The sequence below is a fragment of the Pantherophis guttatus genome, chromosome 2 (genome assembly GCF_059756535.1).
Source record: "Pantherophis guttatus breed Tessera chromosome 2, ASM5975653v1, whole genome shotgun sequence".
Lineage (NCBI taxonomy): Eukaryota > Metazoa > Chordata > Lepidosauria > Squamata > Colubridae > Pantherophis > Pantherophis guttatus.
In genome coordinates, this window is record NC_142064.1 from 266,971,111 (window position 1) to 266,992,449 (window position 21,339).

At 38.8% G+C, this 21,339-nt stretch overlaps 1 protein-coding gene across 3 annotated transcripts in view; it reads right to left on the reverse strand.

Annotated features, from left to right (window-relative positions):
• The window catches only part of LOC117657522 (uncharacterized), a 29,535-nt gene extending 9,032 nt beyond the window's left edge, over positions 1-20,503 (reverse strand). Inside the window, exons 1-2 of one of the 3 annotated variants that reach the window (XM_087884328.1) lie at positions 2,216-2,309; positions 1,440-1,499 (exon numbers count right to left, since the gene is read on the reverse strand). The gene's annotated coding sequence lies outside the window, so the exon portion shown is untranslated. Of the gene's footprint in view, positions 1-1,439; positions 1,500-2,215; positions 2,336-20,334 lie in introns of those variants that run through there. The other 2 variants (XM_087884327.1, XM_087884326.1) reach the window with 2 other exon arrangements.
• Positions 20,504-21,339: the final 836 nt, after the last annotated feature.

The following is a 21,339-nucleotide window of genomic DNA, read 5'->3' on the forward strand; positions in this document are numbered from 1 at the left end:
AGATGAGAATTCTTCTTTGCTCTACCAGCACAACACTAATGTAAAGCTAGTGCTAGTGCGGCTAAGAAGAAATCAGGCCTATTTTGGTTCCGTTGCAATCCTTTTCTTTTCAATCAGCATAAACTACTATGATTTCTTCTTAGCTACACCAGCACTAGTTTTATGCTGGCAAAGAGATCTAAGAAGTTATTTTTGTGGTTTACCCTGGCTGGGGAGGAAAGGATTGTCATTGAAACAAGAGATCAGATGTCTTCTTTGCTCTATCAGCGCTAACTTTACGATAGTCTTATGCTGGTAGAGCAAAGAAGAAATCCCATCTCTTTTGTTTCCATGCCAATGATCCCAAGCTCAACAGCAAATCTACAGCAGGATGGCTGAAAAAGAAAAGAATCAAGGTTTGCAATAGCAAAGTTCAGACTTCACCCCAATTGAAATGCTGTGGTGGGACCTCTAGAGAGCTAGGCATAAACAAATGCCCACAAACCTCAATGAACTGAAACAATGTTGTAAAGAACAGTGGGCAAAAATTCCTCCACAAGAATGCAAGAGACTGTTTTTGGTCATACAGAAAACAATTAAATAGTATAGGATAGGTCAAACTTCTAGAGGTGATATCCAACAAGGTACTTTGGTATAATATATTTTACTAAACTTCTCCCAACTCCGAATTAAAATATTCCTTATATAGTGCCGAGTGAACCATTTACTTTGGGGGGCATTGTCCTGCCGGAGTGCCGCATGCCAACCTTGTTGCAAGTCGTGGCCTTCTATCCTAAGAAGACGCTTGTTCCTTAAAATAATCCATTCTTTAACCCAAACTAGTAAGGCGGCTAAATAATAATTCTCCCAGCATGGTAAACCAAGACCCCCTCTTTCTTTTGTCTCCTGCATCATTTTCTTTTTAATACGGGGTTTTTTCCCTTGCCATACAAATTTGGTTACTAACTGGTTTAGATCTGTAAAAAATTTATTTGATAGATTCGCTGGAGCTGTTTGAAAAAGAAAATTAAATGTTGGTAGAACATAAGATTTTATTGTTGCTACCCTTCCCAAGAGTGATAATTGAATTTTACCCCACTTATCAAGATCTTTCCTTACCTGAGTTAGTATTTTAGTATAATTATCCTCCTGGATGCTCGAGCATCTACATGTTAACCAAATTCCCAGGTACTTGACTTTACTAACTACTCTAAGTCCTTTGCTTCCTCTAGATCCTGCTTGCCTTTCTCTGAGATATTCTTAGTTAAAATATTCATCTTCTTTTTATTAATTAACAGACCTGCTACAGCCCCAAATTCCTCAATTTTTTCCAGTAAGGATATGCCTGATTTTAAAGGGTCTTCCAAGATAAAGGCCATATCATCTGCGAAGGCCTGGGTCTTCTATGTCTGATCTCTAATTTTAAGTGGTGTGTGTGCATGAACCATTAGCAAACCCACCTTTGATGATGACGTGATGTAATATGTCATGTGTTGTTGTTCGTCTGAAGTTGTATTCACCTATTTTTAAGAGCGTACAGACCAGATGATTTTTAGTATGTCCTGATACATAAAATCATACAACTCAAAGAGGGTGTACTTTGTTTTTAACATGATTGAATATCTAGAAGCACTGGGGATAGATTATCCAACTGCAGAGAGAATTACATTTACACCTACAAATGTATATATGTGAAAAATCCATGTTTTCAGCCTGAAAAATGTCCCAAAATGGTTACAATTAAACCTTCTGAGCTAAATTTAGAGATGTGGGGGCTTTAACTGATGAAATGATGCCTAAAGCCTCTGCAGAATTTAAAACACCAGTTACACCGATGGAAGTCCTCAGCTCCAAATAAGAAAATACTGTCCTCCTGTCCACAATTCCTCTGGTGACATCCCCTTTCAAGGAGTCCTCACATTTGGGACTGGGATCTATGTCACTAAGCAGCCCGATCATAAAGCATGATGTCACATTAACTGCCAACTTACTTCTGTTCCTCTGGAGTTGGTAAGCAAACCACTGTGGGTTGTTAAAGGCAATTTCACATGACTGTCACTTGCAATTTCTTGCCATCCTCACTAACTTTGCCTATGAGAAACAAGTTGGGAAGGTCATAAAAGGGGATCATGATGGTGGGATGTTGTGACCATCATAAATGTGCATCGGTTGGCAGCATCCAAACCAAATAGCCCAACTTGCTTCTGGCCTCTCCTCCAACTTGCCCTCAACTCACCTTCCAGCTGATGCTTCAACTTTTGGAAGAGCACAAAAGCCGCTCTGCAAGCCACCTTCCACCCATGAGGGATCCGGTACAGGAAGTTCCTCTGTGCTTCTCTTCTTCCTCATTCCTTTCTAGCAATACAGTACTTGATGGTTTTAACTCCTTTAAGGATCAACCACAGATGCAGCTACTGTATTGACGGCTTTGTAGACGCAGAAGTGACCCCCATCTCCTGACAGGAGGCGAAAAAACACGCTTGTCCCGTCTCTGCCTAAGGCGTTTGCAAGATGTTGTCACTGATTATATGCTATCAAGTTGTTTTAGACTCCCAGCAACCTATCTTTGCAACAGAAACAAATAAAAGAGTGAAATGTGAAGCTACTTAAGATTCTGAAGATTAGCTACATGCTGAGCCCTAAATGTTTTTTTTTATTAAAAAGTTTTAAAATGTTTTACAAACAAATTCCCCACCTTTCCCCCCTTCCCCTCTCCCTCCCCCCCCTCCGACTTCCCAGAGCAAAATACAGGGTATTGCATTTAACAAACATAATCTAACATAAGCAAACTAACTATAAGCTCTTAACTTCCCCTTACTCTTTAACTCCGCCATAGGTACTAAAATGTCAAAGTAAAAAGAAAAATCATCTAAATATTTCATTCATAAGCTATTTGCAACTTTTTAGTCCCGTATTTGTTTTGTATATAGTCAATCCATCTTCTCCATTCCAGTACATATCTTTCATTCGAACGGTCCTTCAAATATGCAGAGATTTTAGCCATCTCTGTCAAATTAGCTACTTTTAATGTCCATTCTTCAATAGTAGGTATTTCTTCCTTCTTCCAATATTGCGCCACCAAAAGTCTGCCTACAGACTTAAATTCAAAATCAGATTAGTCTCTATAACTGTACATCCTTCGATTATACCCAATAAAAACAACTGTGGAGTAAATTTTATCTTCCTTTTAAGAATATTTTGTATAATCCACCATATCTTAATCCAAAATGCCTTAATTTTCTTACATGTCCACCATACATGAAAATACATTGCATCATGACGTTTACATCTCCAACATGTAGATTGTAAACTCGGGTACATACAGGCTAACTTTTGGGGATCTAAATGCCATCTATAAAACATTTTGTAGAAATTTTCCCTTAGATTTTGGGCTTGAGTAAACTTCACATTTCTAACCCATATTTTCTCCCATACATCCATGGTTATTGATTCCCCAAAGTTTTGTGCCCATTTTATCATACAATCCTTCACTAACTCAGTTTCTGAATCTATTTCTATCAATGCATTATACAACCTTTTAATATGCATTGGACTTTGATCCCTGATTTGTTTTATTAGGTTTTCTTCATTTTGCAAAATGCCAATTTTCTGATCTTCTTTCCACCTAGTATACAACTGCCCATACTGAAACCAGGTTTGAATTTTCCTTTCTTCCTTTAATACTTCTAAAGATTTCAATTGCAATATACCTCTTTCCAAAATAAGAAGGTCTTTATAAGTAATCACATCTTGTTTCTGCTCCACACTTATATTTTCTATCATATGTCTAGGTATTGTCCAAACAGGTAATTTATTATTTAATTTATATTGATACTTTTTCCATACACGGAATAATGCATTTCTTAATACATGACTTTTAAAATTCTTATCCATCTTTTTATCATATAGTAAATATGCATGCCATCCATATAACAGCTCCCCCAGCACCTGGATGAAACGACGTATCTGGATCCGTTCCAGTCGGGCTTCAGGCCCGGGTACAGCACGGAAACGGCATTGGTCGCGTTGGTTGATGATCTCTGGAGGGCTCGGGACAGGGGGTGCTCCTCTGTCCTGGTCCTGTTAGATCTCTCAGCGGCTTTTGATACCATCGACCATGGTATCATGCTGCACCGGTTGGAAGAGTTGGGGGTGGGAGGCACTGTGTTGCGGTGGTTCTCCTCCTTTCTCTCTGACCGGTCGCAGTCTGTGTTGACAGGGGGACAGAGGTCGACCCCGAGGCCCCTCATATGTGGGGTGCCGCAAGGGTCGGTCCTCTCGCCTCTCCTGTTCAACATTTATGTGAAGCCGCTGGGCGAGATCATCCGTGGTTTCGGGGTGGAGTACCATCAGTACGCTGACGACACCCAGCTGTACATCTCCACCCCGGATCACCCCAACGATGCCCTTGAAGTGATGTCCCGGTGCCTGGAGGCCGTACGGATCTGGATGGGGAGGAACAGGCTCAGGCTCAACCCATCCAAGACTGAGTGGCTGTGGTTTCCGACGTCCCGATATAGTCAGTTGACGCCATCACTGACTATTGGGGGCGAATCATTGGCCCCCACGGAGAGGGCTCGCAACTTGGGCGTCCTCCTGGACTCACGGCTGTCTTTAGAAGAGCACTTGACGGCCGTGACCGGGAGGATTTTTCATCAGGTTCGCCTGATTCGCCAGTTGCGTCCCTTTCTGGATCGGGACTCTTTACGCACGGTCACTCATGCCCTTGTCACCTCCCGCCTGGACTATTGCAACGCTCTCTACATGGGGCTCCCCTTGAGGAGCACCCGGAGGCTCCAACTGGCGCAGAGTGTGGCCGCGCGGGTGGTAATGGGAGCGACATGGCGTTCCCATGTAACACCTCTCCTGCGCGAGCTGCACTGGCTCCCGGTGGTCTTCCGGGTGCGCTTCAAGGTTTTGGTTACCACCTTTAAAGCGCTCCATGGCTTAGGACCCGGGTACTTGCGGGACCGCCTACTACCACCAATAGCCTCCCACCGGCCGGTACGCTCCCATAGAGAGGGGCTCCTCCGGGTGCCGTCAGCCAAACAATGCCGACTGGCGGCCCCCAGGGGGAGAGCCTTCTCTGTGGGGGCACCTACTATCTGGAACGAGCTCCCCCCAGAGATACGGAGGATCCCGGATCTGCGCACCTTCCGCCGCGCCTTAAAGACCTTACTATTTCACCAGGCCGGCCTGGCCTAATTTTCCCCCTCTTTTATAAAAGATTTTTAAAATTTTAAATATTTTTTAGTATTTATATATTCAATTTTAAATTGGTTTTAAAAGTTTGGGGTTTTAAATTTGTCGGGGCCAAAATTATTTAATTTGATTTTATTCTATTTTTTAAATTTTGTATTGTATGTGTTTTTATTGTTTGGCTGTGCACCGCCCTGAGTCCTTCGGGAGTAGGGCGGTATAGAAATCTAATAAATAAATAAATAAACAAATCATACCCTTCAATATTCAATATTCTCTCTTCTGTTAAATTAATCCAATCACTAATTGCTGAGAGCACAGCTGCCTCGTAATACAATCTTAAATTAGGCATTTTGAGACCTCCTCTTTCACGTATATCTTGCATTATTTTCCGTTTTATCCTTGGTCTCTTTCCTGTCCACACAAAATTAGTAATACCCTTCTGCCATTCGTTCAAATTTCCATCTTTTTTCAGTATTGGTATCATTTGGAAAAGAAATAAGAACTTTGGCAAAATATTCATCTTTACTGCAGCTATCAATTGATTCTTTGTTCTTCTGAAATTATAGAGATATTCCCCCGCTGTAAATATTTATCTATATCTATACCTTGAATTTTGTCACTAGTATACAACTTCGTATTGAATTCTGAAAATGCTTTTTAAATCATATTTTGCTGGTACACCTCTTTATCCTTATATTCTATTTTCTCTATAGTAGCTTTTGTTTTTTCCTAAGCAAATATGCCAACCATTTGCCTGGTTTATTTGCATTACAAAAGGAGTTATGTTTGGCATATTGCAAATTAGTTGCTACCTGATCTGCCATCAACATATTAAATTGTCCTCGCAATAAATTAATTGCTTCTTTTGTTTTCTTGTCAGTTGGGTTTAAAATTAATACTTGCTCTTTATTTTTTATTTCTTCTTCTAACTCCTTCCGTTTCCTTTCCCGTTTACGTCTATGTTTATTATTCAAATAAATTAAAATACCTCTCATATATGCCTTACTTGCATCCCAAACCGTCTCCATAGGTGTACCTTTATGCAAATTCATAACAAGAAATTCTTTCATAAATTGTTTACATTCTTTCACATTTTCCTCATATCTAAACAAATTTTCATTCAGCCTCCAGGACTTCCTGGGTGCCTTTTCATATTCTAATTCCATCCAAACCGGACTATGATCTGTTAATGTTCTTGGACATATTTTCGTTTTCTTCACCCTAGAAAAAAATTCATTAGAAATTAATATAAAATCAATCCTGGAAAATGACTGAAGTCTATCAGAAAAAAAGATAAAATCTTTCTCTTCTCTGTTCCTCTCATGCCAAATATCTCTCAACTCCATATCCTCCATCATATCAAAAAAAGATTTAGGCAATCTAGCACGTGATTGAATATTTTGTAGAGATATTTTTTTATCCTTTTTAATATCCAAAACTCCATTCCAGTCTCCCATCATTATATGTGTTTTATAATTCCACTGTATTAATTTAGCATGTACAGTCTTATAAAAACTTTCTTGTTGCTGATTTGGTGCATATAATCCAATCAATAATGTTTTTTTCCCTTCTATTAAGCTTTCAATTGCAATATAACTTCCTTGTGGATCTGCTTCAATTAATTTAGCAAATAAGTCTTTTTTTAGGTATATAACTATACCATTTTTCTTCTCCGGTGCAGATGCTCTAAAATGTGTCCCCAATCTTGCATTTGTTAAATATTTTTGATCTTGCATTCTAATATGTGTCTCTTGTAGGCATATAATATCATTTTTGTACTGCTTCAGATAATGAAATATTTTCCTCCTCTTTTGCAGTGAATTTAATCCATTGACATTCCAAGTTAGAAATTTACTTGCCATTTTTGGCACTTTGAAGCTTTTCAAGCATCAGCTGAAGGTCATCTTTCACTTTGATCTTCGGCCTAGCTCCTCCCACTGCCTCTGATTTTGTGGTTTCTTGTGCTTTGATCTGAGCTTGCTGCACCTTTAATTCCTCTTGGTGTTTCTTTGCTGCTTGAGTCTGCCTTTGATCCCTCGGCTCCTCTACTTTGCCAAATAACTCCACATCTTTGGCAGAGCTCGTAAGTTGTAATAAATCTTCTTCAACAATCGAAACCCCTCCTTGAGCTTCTGCCAGAGCCTGGGTAATTTCTTTCACTCCCATTCTTGTTTCCTCTATTTCCTTTCTTCTTCTGGTTTCTGGGGAAGAGGAACCCCAGAAGCCTTCAATACATTAAAGTAGAAATCCCTTGCTTTCCATAATGTATTAAGACGAAATCTCTGTCCTGAATAATCCACCACCAATCCAGTTGGAATCTGCCATCTATACTGTATCTGACATTTTCTGAGTTCATCCATCACAAAAGCATAGTCCTTCCTTGCTCTCAACATTTTGGGAGGAATTTCTTTTAGTGTTAGAACTTCTTGCCCTGCCACTTGAAGTTTATTTTTGTAGGAAGCCTGCAATATCATATTTCTTAGCCTTCTTGTTGTAAAGTAAATTACAATATCTCTTGGTAAATTTCTCTGCCTGGCCACCCATGAATTAACGCATAAATTTTATCCATTTGCCAATCCAGATCCTCCTTTCTTTCTTGAATTATCTGTGCAAAGGCTTCTGCAAAGATCTCTCTCAAATTCTCTTGGGTTATTTTCTTTCAGGCCTCTTACTCTTATAGCAAATTCCATCGATCTGTATTGCATCATCATCACCTCTGAGTCTGCTTTTTCTATCTGAGTCTGAACTTCTCCCATTTTATACTCCAAATTCACATTTGATTGATTAACTTCCTCTAGTTTTTCATCTAACCCTTCAATATGACTTGCCAAACCTTTAAATGCAAAATAATGTCTTCTCTAATTGCCTTATTGCGAGCTTGAATCTCATCCTTAATTTCTGTCACTTCTAGAGTTACTTTATCCATTTTATCAGTCACCACTTTTATTTTTTCATCAAGAACAGAAGTAAATTTTTCTTCTAAAGAGAAGGCTTGCAGATTTAAGGCTTGCTGCAAGGCTTTCAGGGTTAAAACTTGTGGTTCTGCTGGAGCTGTCAAAGATTGCGGTTTGGGTGATGGAATAGGGGAGCTCACAGTAATTTTAGCCCCAGCAATCTTTATTTGCTTAGAAGCCATTTTCAAATTTTCAGTTCCAAATTAAAACTTTTACAGCAACCACTCCCAGACGTTAATTTCCAATTAATTTCAGTCCTCAGTAAATTTAAATTTCTTTACAGTCCAATTTAATTCTTCTTTCTTTTGAGACCAGTCTCGTTTATTAGCAGCAGAAACTGTCAGCGCAGATGAGTACTTTGAAGTTAACTTTCGCTACCACACCCAATTAAGACTCGGCGTCATTTCCTTTCACTTTCTTCCCACAGCAATCAAGAAGGAAGTATTCAATACACAGGAGTTAAAGTTTAATACTTGCAATTGGAGTTCCTCCTGTCTTTGCTCTGCCTGCTTTGTATCCAATATCATCATATTCCTGATGATATTCCTGAGGATTTAGATGATGTAGAATCCTCTATCAAGGATGAAGAACAGGAAGTAGGTTTAGAGGAGGTAGTTTTAGGGGAGGAGTCAGATGAACCATCAGCAGTAAGTCCTGTATTACCTAGGAGATCTACTAGGGAAAGGCATCCACCTGATCGATATAAAGCAACCGTAGTTTGCCAGGTTAACATAGAACCTTCAAGTTATGAGGATATCAAGCTTTATCCTGAAAAGGAGCAGAATGCTTGGAAGGAGGCAATGAGTAAGGAAATTAATTCTTTAACTACGTTAGGTGTTTACAAAACTGTGAAATTGCCACCTGGTGAAAAATTAATAGATTGTAGATGGGTTTACAAAATTAAGAAAAGCATAGATGGGACAGTAACCCATAAAGCTCGCCTTGTAGCTCAAGGTTTTTCTCAGACCGAAAAAGATTTTGATGAGGTTTTTGCTCCTAGTTTACGTGTTAGTACTTTAAGAACGATGCTAGTGTGGGCGGCTAAGTATAAATATAGTATTAACCATATAGATGTAGAGACAGCATACTTGCATGCTCCATTGAGACACACCATCTATATGAGGAAGCCTTTAGGGGTTGAAACACAAAACCACACTGATTGTTGGAAGTTAAATAAAAGCCTTTATGGTTTGAGACAATCAGGGTTTGAGTGGAACCAATGTATAGTTAAAGAGCTAAATAAGATCGGTTTTCATGAAGGTGTAGCGGATAAATGTCTCTTTAAAAGAGAAAATAATAATGGGTTAGTATCATTTTTGTTATTGTTTACAGATGATATAGCTATAATAACTAAAACTGACAAGGAAGCCATAGATATTGTTAAACAGTTACAAACCAAATTTAAGATCAGAAATTTAGGAAATATTAGGCATTATTTGGGTCTAGATATCAATCAAACAGCTAGAGGTTATAAAATATCTCAATCTAGCAAAATAAACCAAATGTTGAAACGTTATGGCATGGAACTATGTAAGCCAGCTAAAACGCCTATGGCACAGGATTTTCAACAAGGAGAAATCCAAAGTCCTAAATTTAGTAAGGAGATCTACCAGTCTCTTATAGGTAGTCTATCTTATATAAGCAATTGGTCGAGACCTGATATTTCATTTGGAGTAAACCAATTAGCAAGATATAATGCAGAGCCAACTGATAGGCATTGGCAGGCCGCAAAGCGTATATGAAGATATCTGAAAATGACGATGCATTATGCATTGTATCTAGAACCTAACAATGATTTAGTATTGAGTGCATATGCTGATGCCAGTTTTGCTACTGATGTGACCACCAGAAAGTCCACATCGGGTATAGCTATCATGTTAGACAATTGTTTGATTGGCTGGAAATCAATTCATCAAAAACATATTAGTCTATCTACTATGGAGGCAGAATTCTCATGTTTGTTACTGGTTTGTACTGATCTGATTTATTACAAACAACTAATGATGGATATTGGTTTAGAGATGGATTATCCAATTGTAATACATGAGGACAACCAAGCTGTTATAAAAATGGCAACAAATTTAGCAGTTAAAACTAAGTCTAAGTATACTGACATTCGGTATCTGAATGTTCGGCAGTGTATCCAAAGCAACATGGTTAAGTTGGAATATTGTATGTCGGAAGACAATATTGCTGATAATTTTACCAAAGCGCAAGGTGCTATCAAACATAAAACGTTGTGAGAAAAATAGGAATTATTCCTGTAAAAGCATAACCTGAGTTACGCCATTTTGAAATCATGTTAAGGTTTTGTTTTACTTTGTATAACCTGATTATATAATTTAGCTGACATTTAAGAACATGAGAAAGGAAATGTGTAATTCCTGTTTTTGAGAAGATGTTTGTTTTGCAGGAAATACGTTCCTGGGTTAACTTGCCCTTATTAATTAAAGGAAGTACGCAATTGATGTTTTTGAGGGGTATTTCTGTTGGGAATTGGGGAATTTCCAGGGTGGAATTATGTACTGCATATGTTATATAAGATGTTATGTTAAGATCTGGAACTGATTCCCAAGGTACTTTATTGACGTGTATTCTGAATGTCCTGAAGACTATAAAACCTTGTGTAAATTGTTTTATTTCCGTCTTTCTCTACTTTAGAGAGAAAGTCCCTTTGCAAAGAATAAACTCTGTTACAGGATTATTTCGGTCTTTGTCTCTTTAAAACGATAATGGGATTTACCTGTCTACCACAATTGGCGCCCGAACAGGGACTGAAAACATTCTGTCTGGAAGGGATTTCCCTGCGTGCGCACATAACACTGATTTCAGTGAGATGGGGTTATTTCCTTTCCAGCCGGAATTGCTTTTCTATGAACCTTGAGGCAGAGACCTGAATGCCTGGACAGAGAGGAACGTTCCTGAAGATTTCGGTGCACCAGGAGTGAGTATATGTTTTCTTTTTGGTGGTTTGGATTTGTGTATGTTTGTGTGTGTGGCCTGTATGATTTGTGTGTATAATTAGTGTAATACAGGTTGGGGAAAGTATGGGGACTTTACTAGGGAAAAGTGCTGCTGAGACTGAAATATCCTCCATCCCCCATATCTCCATTAGTGGTTAGAGGATTGGTTGGAAGCTTGTACAAAGGTATTAGATAAGGTGACTATGATTAATTATTGTAAGGAGGTTTGGCTGACGTTTGTGTTGATACAGCCTAATTATAGGTGGAGTAAGTTTGGGGAGTCAGACCCATATTGGATCAATGCTTTGAAGAAAGTTTTGGTGAAAGAAGAAGTTGAAAGTTCAATTGTTATATGTTGAACCTCAGTTCCATGTTCAGTAGTTTAACTCCTCTTCCCCGAGAAGTTCTAGAGTTTTGTATGGGAAGGAAGAAGAAGAGGAAGGTTGGGATCCTTTAGCTTATGCTACATGCCCACCTCCCACTCCTTCGTATAATCCAAGTTGTGGGTGAAATTGATGTTGTTGCTGGGAGCCGAAAGGAAGAGACTTTAGCAGGGCAGTAATATAGGCAGTTGGAAAAGGAGTTGGGTGAATTGTTAGTAACTGTGAAACAGAATCCATCCACTTCTCCTCATGTTACATGTTCACAAACTAAAGGAATGTTTCCTTTAAGAGGAATGCTGAATGGTATTGCGGCTTTTGTGAATGAGTCTTTGACATCTTCTGATCTGGAAGATTATAAAAGAAATATGCCGTCTTTCTAAGCGGATCTGATTAAGTTGTCTGAGTCATTGGATTTGTTCTTGAGACCCAATCTGTATACTTTTGCAGAGTTACAGTGTATATTGGGTTATTTGTTCTCCCCTGAGGAGAGGTCACAAATTCGAAAGGCAGCTATGGTTTTTTTTTTGATAAAAACCCAAGTGGGGGCTGTTCAGCCCGTTGCTGCAGATGTTAAGTCTCCATTAGTTGATCCTGGTTGGAATAATAATAATTTAGCTGATCGGGAACAAATGGAGGGAGTTAAGACAGCTGTACCTCAAGGAAGAAACAAAAGTTTTTGAGGTGGAACAGTTGTGGGAAGAAACACCGTTTGTGTTTCTGGAAAATATTAAGGACAATTTGAATAAGCACACTGGTCTTTCTCCTGAAACGCCGGCTTATGAGTCCTTAATGAAAATGAAATTTGTGACGAAATCATGGCCAGACATACAGAAGCTACTACTGATATTGCTGCTCTGTTGAAAGAAGCTTAAAAGGTCTATGTGAATAGGGATGAGGCCAAGACTAGAAGAGGAAAAGGTTTTGTGAAACTTCGATTGCAATGTGGCGACAGTGTCCTGGAATTGGGAGAGGATTACACCAGTGGGAAAAAAGTCTAGTGTTGGTGGATTGGAAAGCAAAAAGTGTATTATACGTTTGGATGTGATATTTGTTCTAGAAGTAGGTCTTAATCTGCTTGGGAGAGATGCATTGTCTCTTCTGGGATGTGAGCTTGGTATACAGATCTTTCTTGTTCTTGGATGAGGCAGAAAACTCTGTAGGAATGTAGTAAGGAAGGTTTATTGTTCTTCTTACCTGAGGTTGAATGCGAATATTTTGTCTTTGATTAATGTGATGAGATGGTGATATGTGTGTGCTGGCTAATTAAGTGACCTTCTTGGCTTAAGTCTGGAGCTGTGGAGGACAGGTGTGGTTAGGGCCCAAAATCAAGTTTTTGATTAAAAACCGCATCCTGAAGTTTTCCACTGCTTGAGGAATGGGCTACAAGATGTCAAGGGTAAAACTGAAATGGGTATCTGAAGGGATGGAACCTTTCCAGGTTTTATTCCAGGTTTGCAAATGTTGTTAAATGGTATGTGTGTGTAATGAGAGTTGTTTAGGCAATAGAGCTCATTGTCTTGAAAAAATAATAATGAGAATGATAATAAAACTCCCTGAAGTATTTATGCTGACTAATTGGTAGGGAAAAGGCATGTGTGCGTTGGAATACACTAAAAGGTCTGATTGCAGAATAAATATGAGTGTATGTGGTAAGCCCTTAAATGGGGGTGGTAAAGTGATCCTGATATTTGTGAATGCCTGTGCATTGAACCCCTGAGAAATTTCCTTTTGTATATTGAAATAGTGAGTGGCAAGAGTTTGTTGTTGTAGTTGTTGTTATGTTGTAATAGCAAGTGTGTGAATGAGCAAGTGAGAGATGAGAGAGATCCTATGGAGAAGTAGGATTAGGTAGAGGTATTTGCGATGTTAATTAGAGACAGGAGTAGTATTTTTCTTCTCTATATTTCCCCCGTCTTTTTGTTCTGAATAAGAGAAGTAAGAAAGGGGGGAGGGAAGGTGCGGTTTGTTTTCCCTTTTACACATTTTTTTTTCCTTTGTTGAGTTTGTCTGAGAGAAAGGAGGGGCGAATGGGTGATTTGATCCTGCATTGTTTCTGACTGCATTGGCAGCTATGCAGATGTATTTCCTGTTCTGCTTTAGAGAAGTGACATTGAAAGTTTGAAAAGTTTTTGGGAGTAGAGATCCGGAGTACCTCTATTAGATGATTTTCTTTTGCTTTTTGAAGTTTTTTATTACCCTCTTTTATGTTTTTGTGTCTGTGTATTTTGAATGATTTTGAATGCTGAGAAGGAGATTTCTAGATACTAGATACCGGATAGTCTGGGGAATAGTTGACTATGTTATTTTAGCTTAGTGTTGTCTAGGTAAAGGATGTTTCCTTGAGGGAAGAATTACTGGTAGAAGGTAAAGATGACTTTTGGTCTGGTTAGCTAGGAAGTTACTTGTACGTTTGTCTGTATAGACTAGTGAATTTAGATTAAGCTTTGCATTTCTTTGAAGCTTGTGGAAATAGTTTAGCTAATTTTTGATAGAAGTGTGGTGTGATTCCTCTGAAGTGGGGAGAGTTGAGTATTTATTGAGACTCTATTGATTTATTGATAGTTAATTTTAAACTAAGTTGTTTGGAAGAAAGGTTGAAGGTTGAAGAGTTGAAGAAAGTAAAATATAGTGTTGCTCCAGTGTTATGTTTGCCTGGTTTAAGGAAAAATTTCCACTTGTCTGTAGTAGTGGAAGGTGGTATAGCCAAAGGAATGTTGGTTTGCATGTGAACTGGGAACTAAAAAGGTGGTGCACAAATGCTAGGTTTTTAAAATTGTCTCAAGAGAGTTTGGTTCTCTTGACCAATAGGAGAGAGAGATGGGAAGATGTGGAATGTGATTGAATGAGTGCATGAGGGAACCTATTGGGGAACGTAAGCACTTATTGATTCTATTAAATGTATATGCATATATGTGTCTAGGGGTGTGTATACAATAGTTATACGAATGGTACGGAAATGAATACATTGTGTATGTAAAAAATATGTAGAGATTTGACCATTTGGCCTTTTCAATGAATCTAAGTAGATTACATTGAAATGCTGGTGGTGTGACCATTGATATATGTAATAATAATAGTGGATTATTTTATTGGATAGGTTGAAGCCTTTCTTTGTGTAAAGATAGGTGCTCAGAAGATTGTTAAATCATATTAGAGCGAATAATACCCAAATATAGTGATAGGGGTATACATTTCATTGTCCAAGGTGATGAAGGTTATGGAACAATTAGGAATTGATTGGCAATTACATTTATTGTTTAAGCAAAGTTTTATAGGGTGTTGTGAATGTGCTAATCAGATAAGTAAATCTATGTTATAAAAATTTAATGTTAGAGTTTCAACTACTTTGAATGAAGTGTTTGCCTTTAGCTCTATTAAGAATAGGAACTAGTCCTAGGAAAGATCTGGGGATATCTATGTATGAAATGATGTTTGGATGGCCATATGTGGGGAAAGTTGAGATGCCTAGGATAGAATTGAAGGATGTTTTTTCTGAAAGTATATATACAGGGACTGTCCCAGTGTTTTTCTCATTTAAGGTAAAAAGGACAGAATCTACCTCTTGATTTCCAAGCACATGAATACAAAAGTGGAGACTGGGTCCGATAAAAGCCATTACTGAGAAGAAGTTGCAGCTGGTGTGGAAAGGACCGTTCCAAGTTTTGCTGACTACTGAATCGGCTGTAAGGACTAAGGAACAAATTTGGGTATGCTATTCCAGAGTCAAGGGATTGGTGGCTTTGCCTTATGGAAGGACAGTTGCTACGGAACCTGCAAACCCTCTTAAATTGACTTTTTGATGACAAACCTTTAGACGATTGATGACCAATGGATGGAAGAAGAGTTTTATGAAGAGATTTGTATTTGGCTAGGAGTGGTAATAATTCTTGTTGTGTTTTTGATTGTATTGAGGAAAGATATTATTGATTGGTGTAAATCTATGTTTTGATATCCAGTGGATGTAAGTTCTCCTTGATTGATTGATGTTGGGGGAGCTAGTTCACTAGGAATAATGGGATTTTTTGTGGTAATGTTTGTTATTCTACAGGTGTGGATAGGAATGGGGATTTTGGCTGTGTTGCCCAGTTACCCTATAACATGGTAGCAGCTATGTTTCCATACTGAATTCGAGCACCGTTATTCTTTTATAGAAACACCACTAACTCTAATAGACACCACTGAGGAAGCTGAGATATGTATTAAGTCATCTTTTGAAGATGGTGTGTGCCAAGTGCAAATGTACATATGAGATAGTTCCTCAATACATTGGCCTTACAAATAGGATGGAATTTTTATATAAGCAATGCACTGAGCTATTTGGTAATTATATACCTTCATACAAGAAGTTTTGGATTTTGGAGGAAGGGTTACATTTTCTATGTCTAAGGATACAAGTTCCCTCCAAGTTAATGTTTTTATGTGGTAACATGGTATTGACCAAATTACCTATTGTATGGAGAGGAGTTTCTATACTGTTACAGGATATTCTTAGTTTACAGAAATAAAAGATAATGAAGAGGAGAATTGGGGATTGTGAGAAAAATAGGAATTATTCCTGTAAAAGCATAACCTGAGTTACGCCATTTTGAAATCATGTTAAGGTTTTGTTTTACTTTGTATAACCTGATTATATAATTTAGCTGACATTTAAGAACATGAGAAAGGAAATGTGTAATTCCTGTTTTTGAGAAGATGTTTGTTTTGCAGGAAATACGTTCCTGGGTTAACTTGCCCTTATTAATTAAAGGAAGTACGCAATTGATGTTTTTGAGGGGTATTTCTGTTGGGAATTGGGGAATTTCCAGGGTGGAATTATGTACTGCATATGTTATATAAGATGTTATGTTAAGATCTGGAACTGATTCCCAAGGTACTTTATTGACGTGTATTCTGAATGTCCTGAAGACTATAAAACCTTGTGTAAATTGTTTTATTTCCGTCTTTCTCTACTTTAGAGAGAAAGTCCCTTTGCAAAGAATAAACTCTGTTACAGGATTATTTCGGTCTTTGTCTCTTTAAAACGATAATGGGATTTACCTGTCTACCACAAACGTGTTGTGAAAGCTATGGATTAAGAATCTAAACTGTATATATTGACCTGTCCAAAGGGGAGAATGTTAGGATATGGTTTGAGCCTAACAAGTTGTCCAGGCAATATATGTATTCTGTAACTTTAATATGAATATGTATTGTGTGACTTTAAAGTTTTACTGTTGATTCATTGTAATGCTGAGTCATGCTGTAATTAGATAATCACTAGTTGTAAATGTATTTAAGAAAGGTACTATAACGTATTCAGTTCATGATAAGGTACCATAGTGTGTGGAGTTGCTATCATTGTGCTATCATCGTTGGATGGATCTGTTACCATTGTGGTTTGTGAACCAGAGTGAGTTTGTTATTCTAACCAACTACTGTTTGTATGGTAAGAAGATTGTTGTATCACTGGACTGATTTGACTGGCAAAGACTTGGATTGATTTAAAGACTATGAGATTGTTTTTCACTATAAAGTAAACTTTTGATAAACCAGTTTGCACATCTCTTATTCATTACTCTCAGCAACATTTCTCTGTGCTCTACACTCTGCTAGTTGGTAACACAACAACATCCTTAACACTCTGCATTAAATTACACATACCCAGTTCCTGCACCCGCTCATCGGTTATTTTAGCCTCCGGTCCCCTATATCTTTCTTGCTCTTTTCTGCTCACTTTTCCCGATGTCTCAAAATCTTTTTTATATCACGGTGACTAAAACTGGATGCAATATTGCAAATGTGGTCTTACTAAGGTTTTATAAAGCGCTACTAATACTTCACATGATCTTGATTCTATCCCTCTGTTACTGCAGCCCACCACTGCCTTGGCTCTATTAACAGCTGCCACACAACTGCTGGCTCACATTTAAGTGATTGTCCACTAGGATTCCAAGATCCCTCTTGCAATTACTGTTATTGACAATATTGCTGTTCTATAGCTGTGCAGATGGTAGACAGAGAACTGCAACAACACCAAGTCTGTGACTTACAGATAGTCCTCATCTTACGACCAGCCATTTAGCAACCATTCAAAAAACAACTTATGACCCAGATTTGAACTTCTGAGGACTGGGGAGTGGGGGCTCCACCCAGGGTCACAGGACATTTTGGGTGCTTGGCAACCAGCCTGCAGTTGTGGCCTTTCATAGCATCCTGCAGTCACATGACCATGATTTACATTTTTGCTAGAAACCCATGCTTATATCCCTAGTGAACAATGGGCTTGCTTAATGATTGTAGCATTCACTTAAGACCTATACTAGGGATTTGAACCACCGAACTGCCGACCTTTCTAATCGACAAGCTCAGTGTCTTAGCCACTGAGCCACCTAGTCAGGTTGAGCCACCTAGTCAGGCTGTTTGTTTTACAACTGTTGCATGCATTTAATAACTGCCACCAAATAGGTTGTAGAATTGGGCACATTGTGTGGAGACCTATTAATGACCATCATGACTTAGGCCTGTAATTGCAGGCTAAATTACAGTTGTAAATCAAGGATTACTTGCATTTCCAATGTTGGTTTAATCCTGGTCATTGAAAAGCTACCCAGATGTTAAGATCTTAAAAGTGTATCTGGAAAGGAACTAAGCTAATACAGGCAGTCTTCCACTTACAAGTTCATTTATTGACTGTTCAAAGTGAAAAAAGTGACTTATGACCATTTTTGACCCTTACAACCTTGGTAGCATCCCTATGAACAGTGATCAAAATCCAGATGCAGGGCAACTGGTTCATACTTATCACCGTTGCTGTTTCCCAAGGTCAGGTGATCTCCTTTTGCAGCCATTTGACAAGCAAAATCAATGGGGAAGCCACATTCACTTAACAACCATATTACTAATTATCAACTACAATGATTCACTGTGGCAAGGAAGGTCATAACATGGGGTATAACTCACTTAACAAATGTCTCAAGTTAACACTGTAACTTTTGGGCTTAGTTGTGGTTGTAAGTCAAGGAATACCTGTATGCAGAAGTAGGTTGTTTGCTAACAATAAAATATTGAGCCATAGAAATGGGAAAAGTGAAGCTCTTTTAACATGAAACTGGGGATGAGATTAAGTCCTGTCCCCAAACAGCTACTGGGTATGTGGGTACAGTGGTTAGAGGAATGCAGTTAAGAGCCTGAAGCAGGGGTGAAATGCTTTATAAGTAAAATGGTTTACATGTAAAAAATGGTTTTAATTTTTTTTTAAAAAATGGCCACGCCCACCCAGTCACATTACCCCCACCACCACCAAGCCACGCCCACAGAACCGGTAGTAACAAATTTTAGATTTTACTCCTGGCCTGAAGCCATGGCCTTGTGTTATCTAGTGGCAAGGAACAGGATACGGTCGGGGCATAGAAGGCCAATGCAAAAGGGATTTTCCCCTTCTTTCAAATTATCCAGAAAATCCTTCGTTTTTTAAGAGCTTCAGGAAAGATTTATTAAACATAGTGGCAGAAAATTGGAGCCGAACAATCGAAGGAAGTGCTTTCAGATGCAGCAAAGGTCATTTTCTTCTAGTTTAAGAGAAGATAATAACTGCAACAACCAAGAAAAAAATGGAGCTTCCAGACTCAGGAACTGCGTACAGGTAGTCCTTGACTTACAACAATTCATTTAGTGACCGAAGTTACAACTGCACTGAAAAAAGTGACTTACCACCGTTTTTCACACCTACAACCATTACAGCATCCCCAAGGTCATGTGATCAAAATTCAGATGCTTGGCAACTGACTCATATTTATGATGGTTGCAGTGTCATCCCCTTTTGTGACCTTCTGACACGCAAAGTCAACAGGAAAGCCAGATTCACTTAACCAGGTTACTAACTTAACCACTGCAATGATTCACTTAACCACTGTGGCAAGAAAGGTCATAAAATGGGGGGGGGGGAGACACACCCTTTACAAAAGTTTCACTTGGCAACATAATTTTTGGGCTCAAGTGTTTTCGCAAGTCCAAGACTATCTGTTATCTCCCAAGAACAATTTCACGAGTGGGAAAATAGATTTCTTTTTTAAAAGCTGCATTCTGACCATTTGTGCTTTTGGAAGACTGGGGCTGGCAGAGAAGAGAAATCAGAGGCTGGAAGTCCTCAGTTTTACTTTTAGCCTTCAGAAGTTGTGGGAGCTTCATCACTGGAAGCTTTCAAGGAGAGACTGGATTGCCATCCATCGGAAATGATACAGGCTCTCCTGTTTGAGCAGGGGGTTGGACTAAGAGTAACAGAGTTGGAAGGGACCTTGGAGGTCATCTAGTCCAACCCCCTGCTCACAGGAGACCTATACTAGGGATTCGAACCGCCGAACTGCCGACCTTTCTGATCGACAATCTGACTGTTTTAGCCACCGAGCCACCTAGTCAGGCTAAATGACAAGATGACCTCCATCGTCCTTTCCAACTTTTGTTATTCTGATAATCCGAGGCTTTGGTGAACATGACAATAGAGTCACGATTCATCGAAGGAAGAGACGCCGCTTGCAACTCAATAGCCCCGATGCTCTTTTTGTCATTTTGTCCCCCCCGCCCGTGACGCCTCCGCGCCGTCCTTTTATGCCTTTCCCCGCACCTGGATTGCGGAGCTGTGTGCTCTGCTTGAACATGGAGGCTCAATTTTCTATAGGAAGAGAGAGCTCCGAAAGGACCAACTGTTGTGTCCTCTCCTTTACCAGGAGAGCGTTAAATAGGTGCAGTTTTTTTTTAAAAAAAGAAATTATTTACTCAAGGATAATTTCCCTTTAACCTCCCCCCCCCCAAATCCCCCTTCCTGGATTTCTTATTTTCTGATCTGATCATTTTCTGAAAGTTTCAAATTTAACTTACTCTTTCCGAACTGTTGAGATTCGCCCAGCAAAATTCAAGAACGGCAACACCAAACTCAAAGTTTTCTCCAAAGGAGCTACAGGAAAAGGAATTCAGTAAGAGGACTCTACATTTCTGGATCTACTCTAGCTGCTGAACTTTCTGCTTTTAACCCGTTCAGCTTCTTGGAAAGTTTGACCAACCTGATTGTGAAATGATCTCCCAACCAACCCTGCTTCCTTCTGCAGAATTCATTTTACAGCCCAGATTTAAAGCAACAGGGAAGAAAAAATGTATTTGCAATCACGATTCCATTTTGGAACAAGTTCTCTTTAGTTAGCCTTTGTTATAACTGTAAACCCAAAAAAGTCTTCAGAACTAGTCCTAAACTGGTTTTGAGAACGTCTGTTAAACTGGATCCAGGTGCAAAGGACTTTCCAGCAGTATGCATGACAATAAATACAGGTAGACCTCGACTTACAACAGCTCATTTTTTAAAAAAAATTATTTTTATATGCCGCCCTTCTCCAGAGACTCAGGGCGGCTTACAATGCGTTAAGCAATAGCCTTCATACTTTTGTATATTTTATACAAAGTCAGCTTATTGCCCCCACAAACCGGGTCCTGATTTTACCCACGTTAGAAAGGATGGAAGGCTGAATCGACCTTGAGCCTGGTGAGAATTGAACTCGCAGTAATTGCAGGCAGCTGGATGTTAAATGCTGCATTAGTAGGAGACATTAGCCTCCTACGCAGTGACCATTGAAAGTTACAACAGCACAGAAAAAAGTGACTTATGATCGTTTTTCACAGTTATGACCTTTGCAGCATCTCCATGGTAATTTGGTTAAAATTCAGACGCTTGGCAATTGGTTCATATTTATTTCTTTATTTTTATTTAAACTTTTTATTTTTATTTTTCATAAACACATTTACATGTGCAGTCATTTCCATCATTTTTCATTCATCTTTTTTTTTAACTTTCATTTTTCATTTTTACTTTTTCGGGGCTGCTCTTTAACCCTT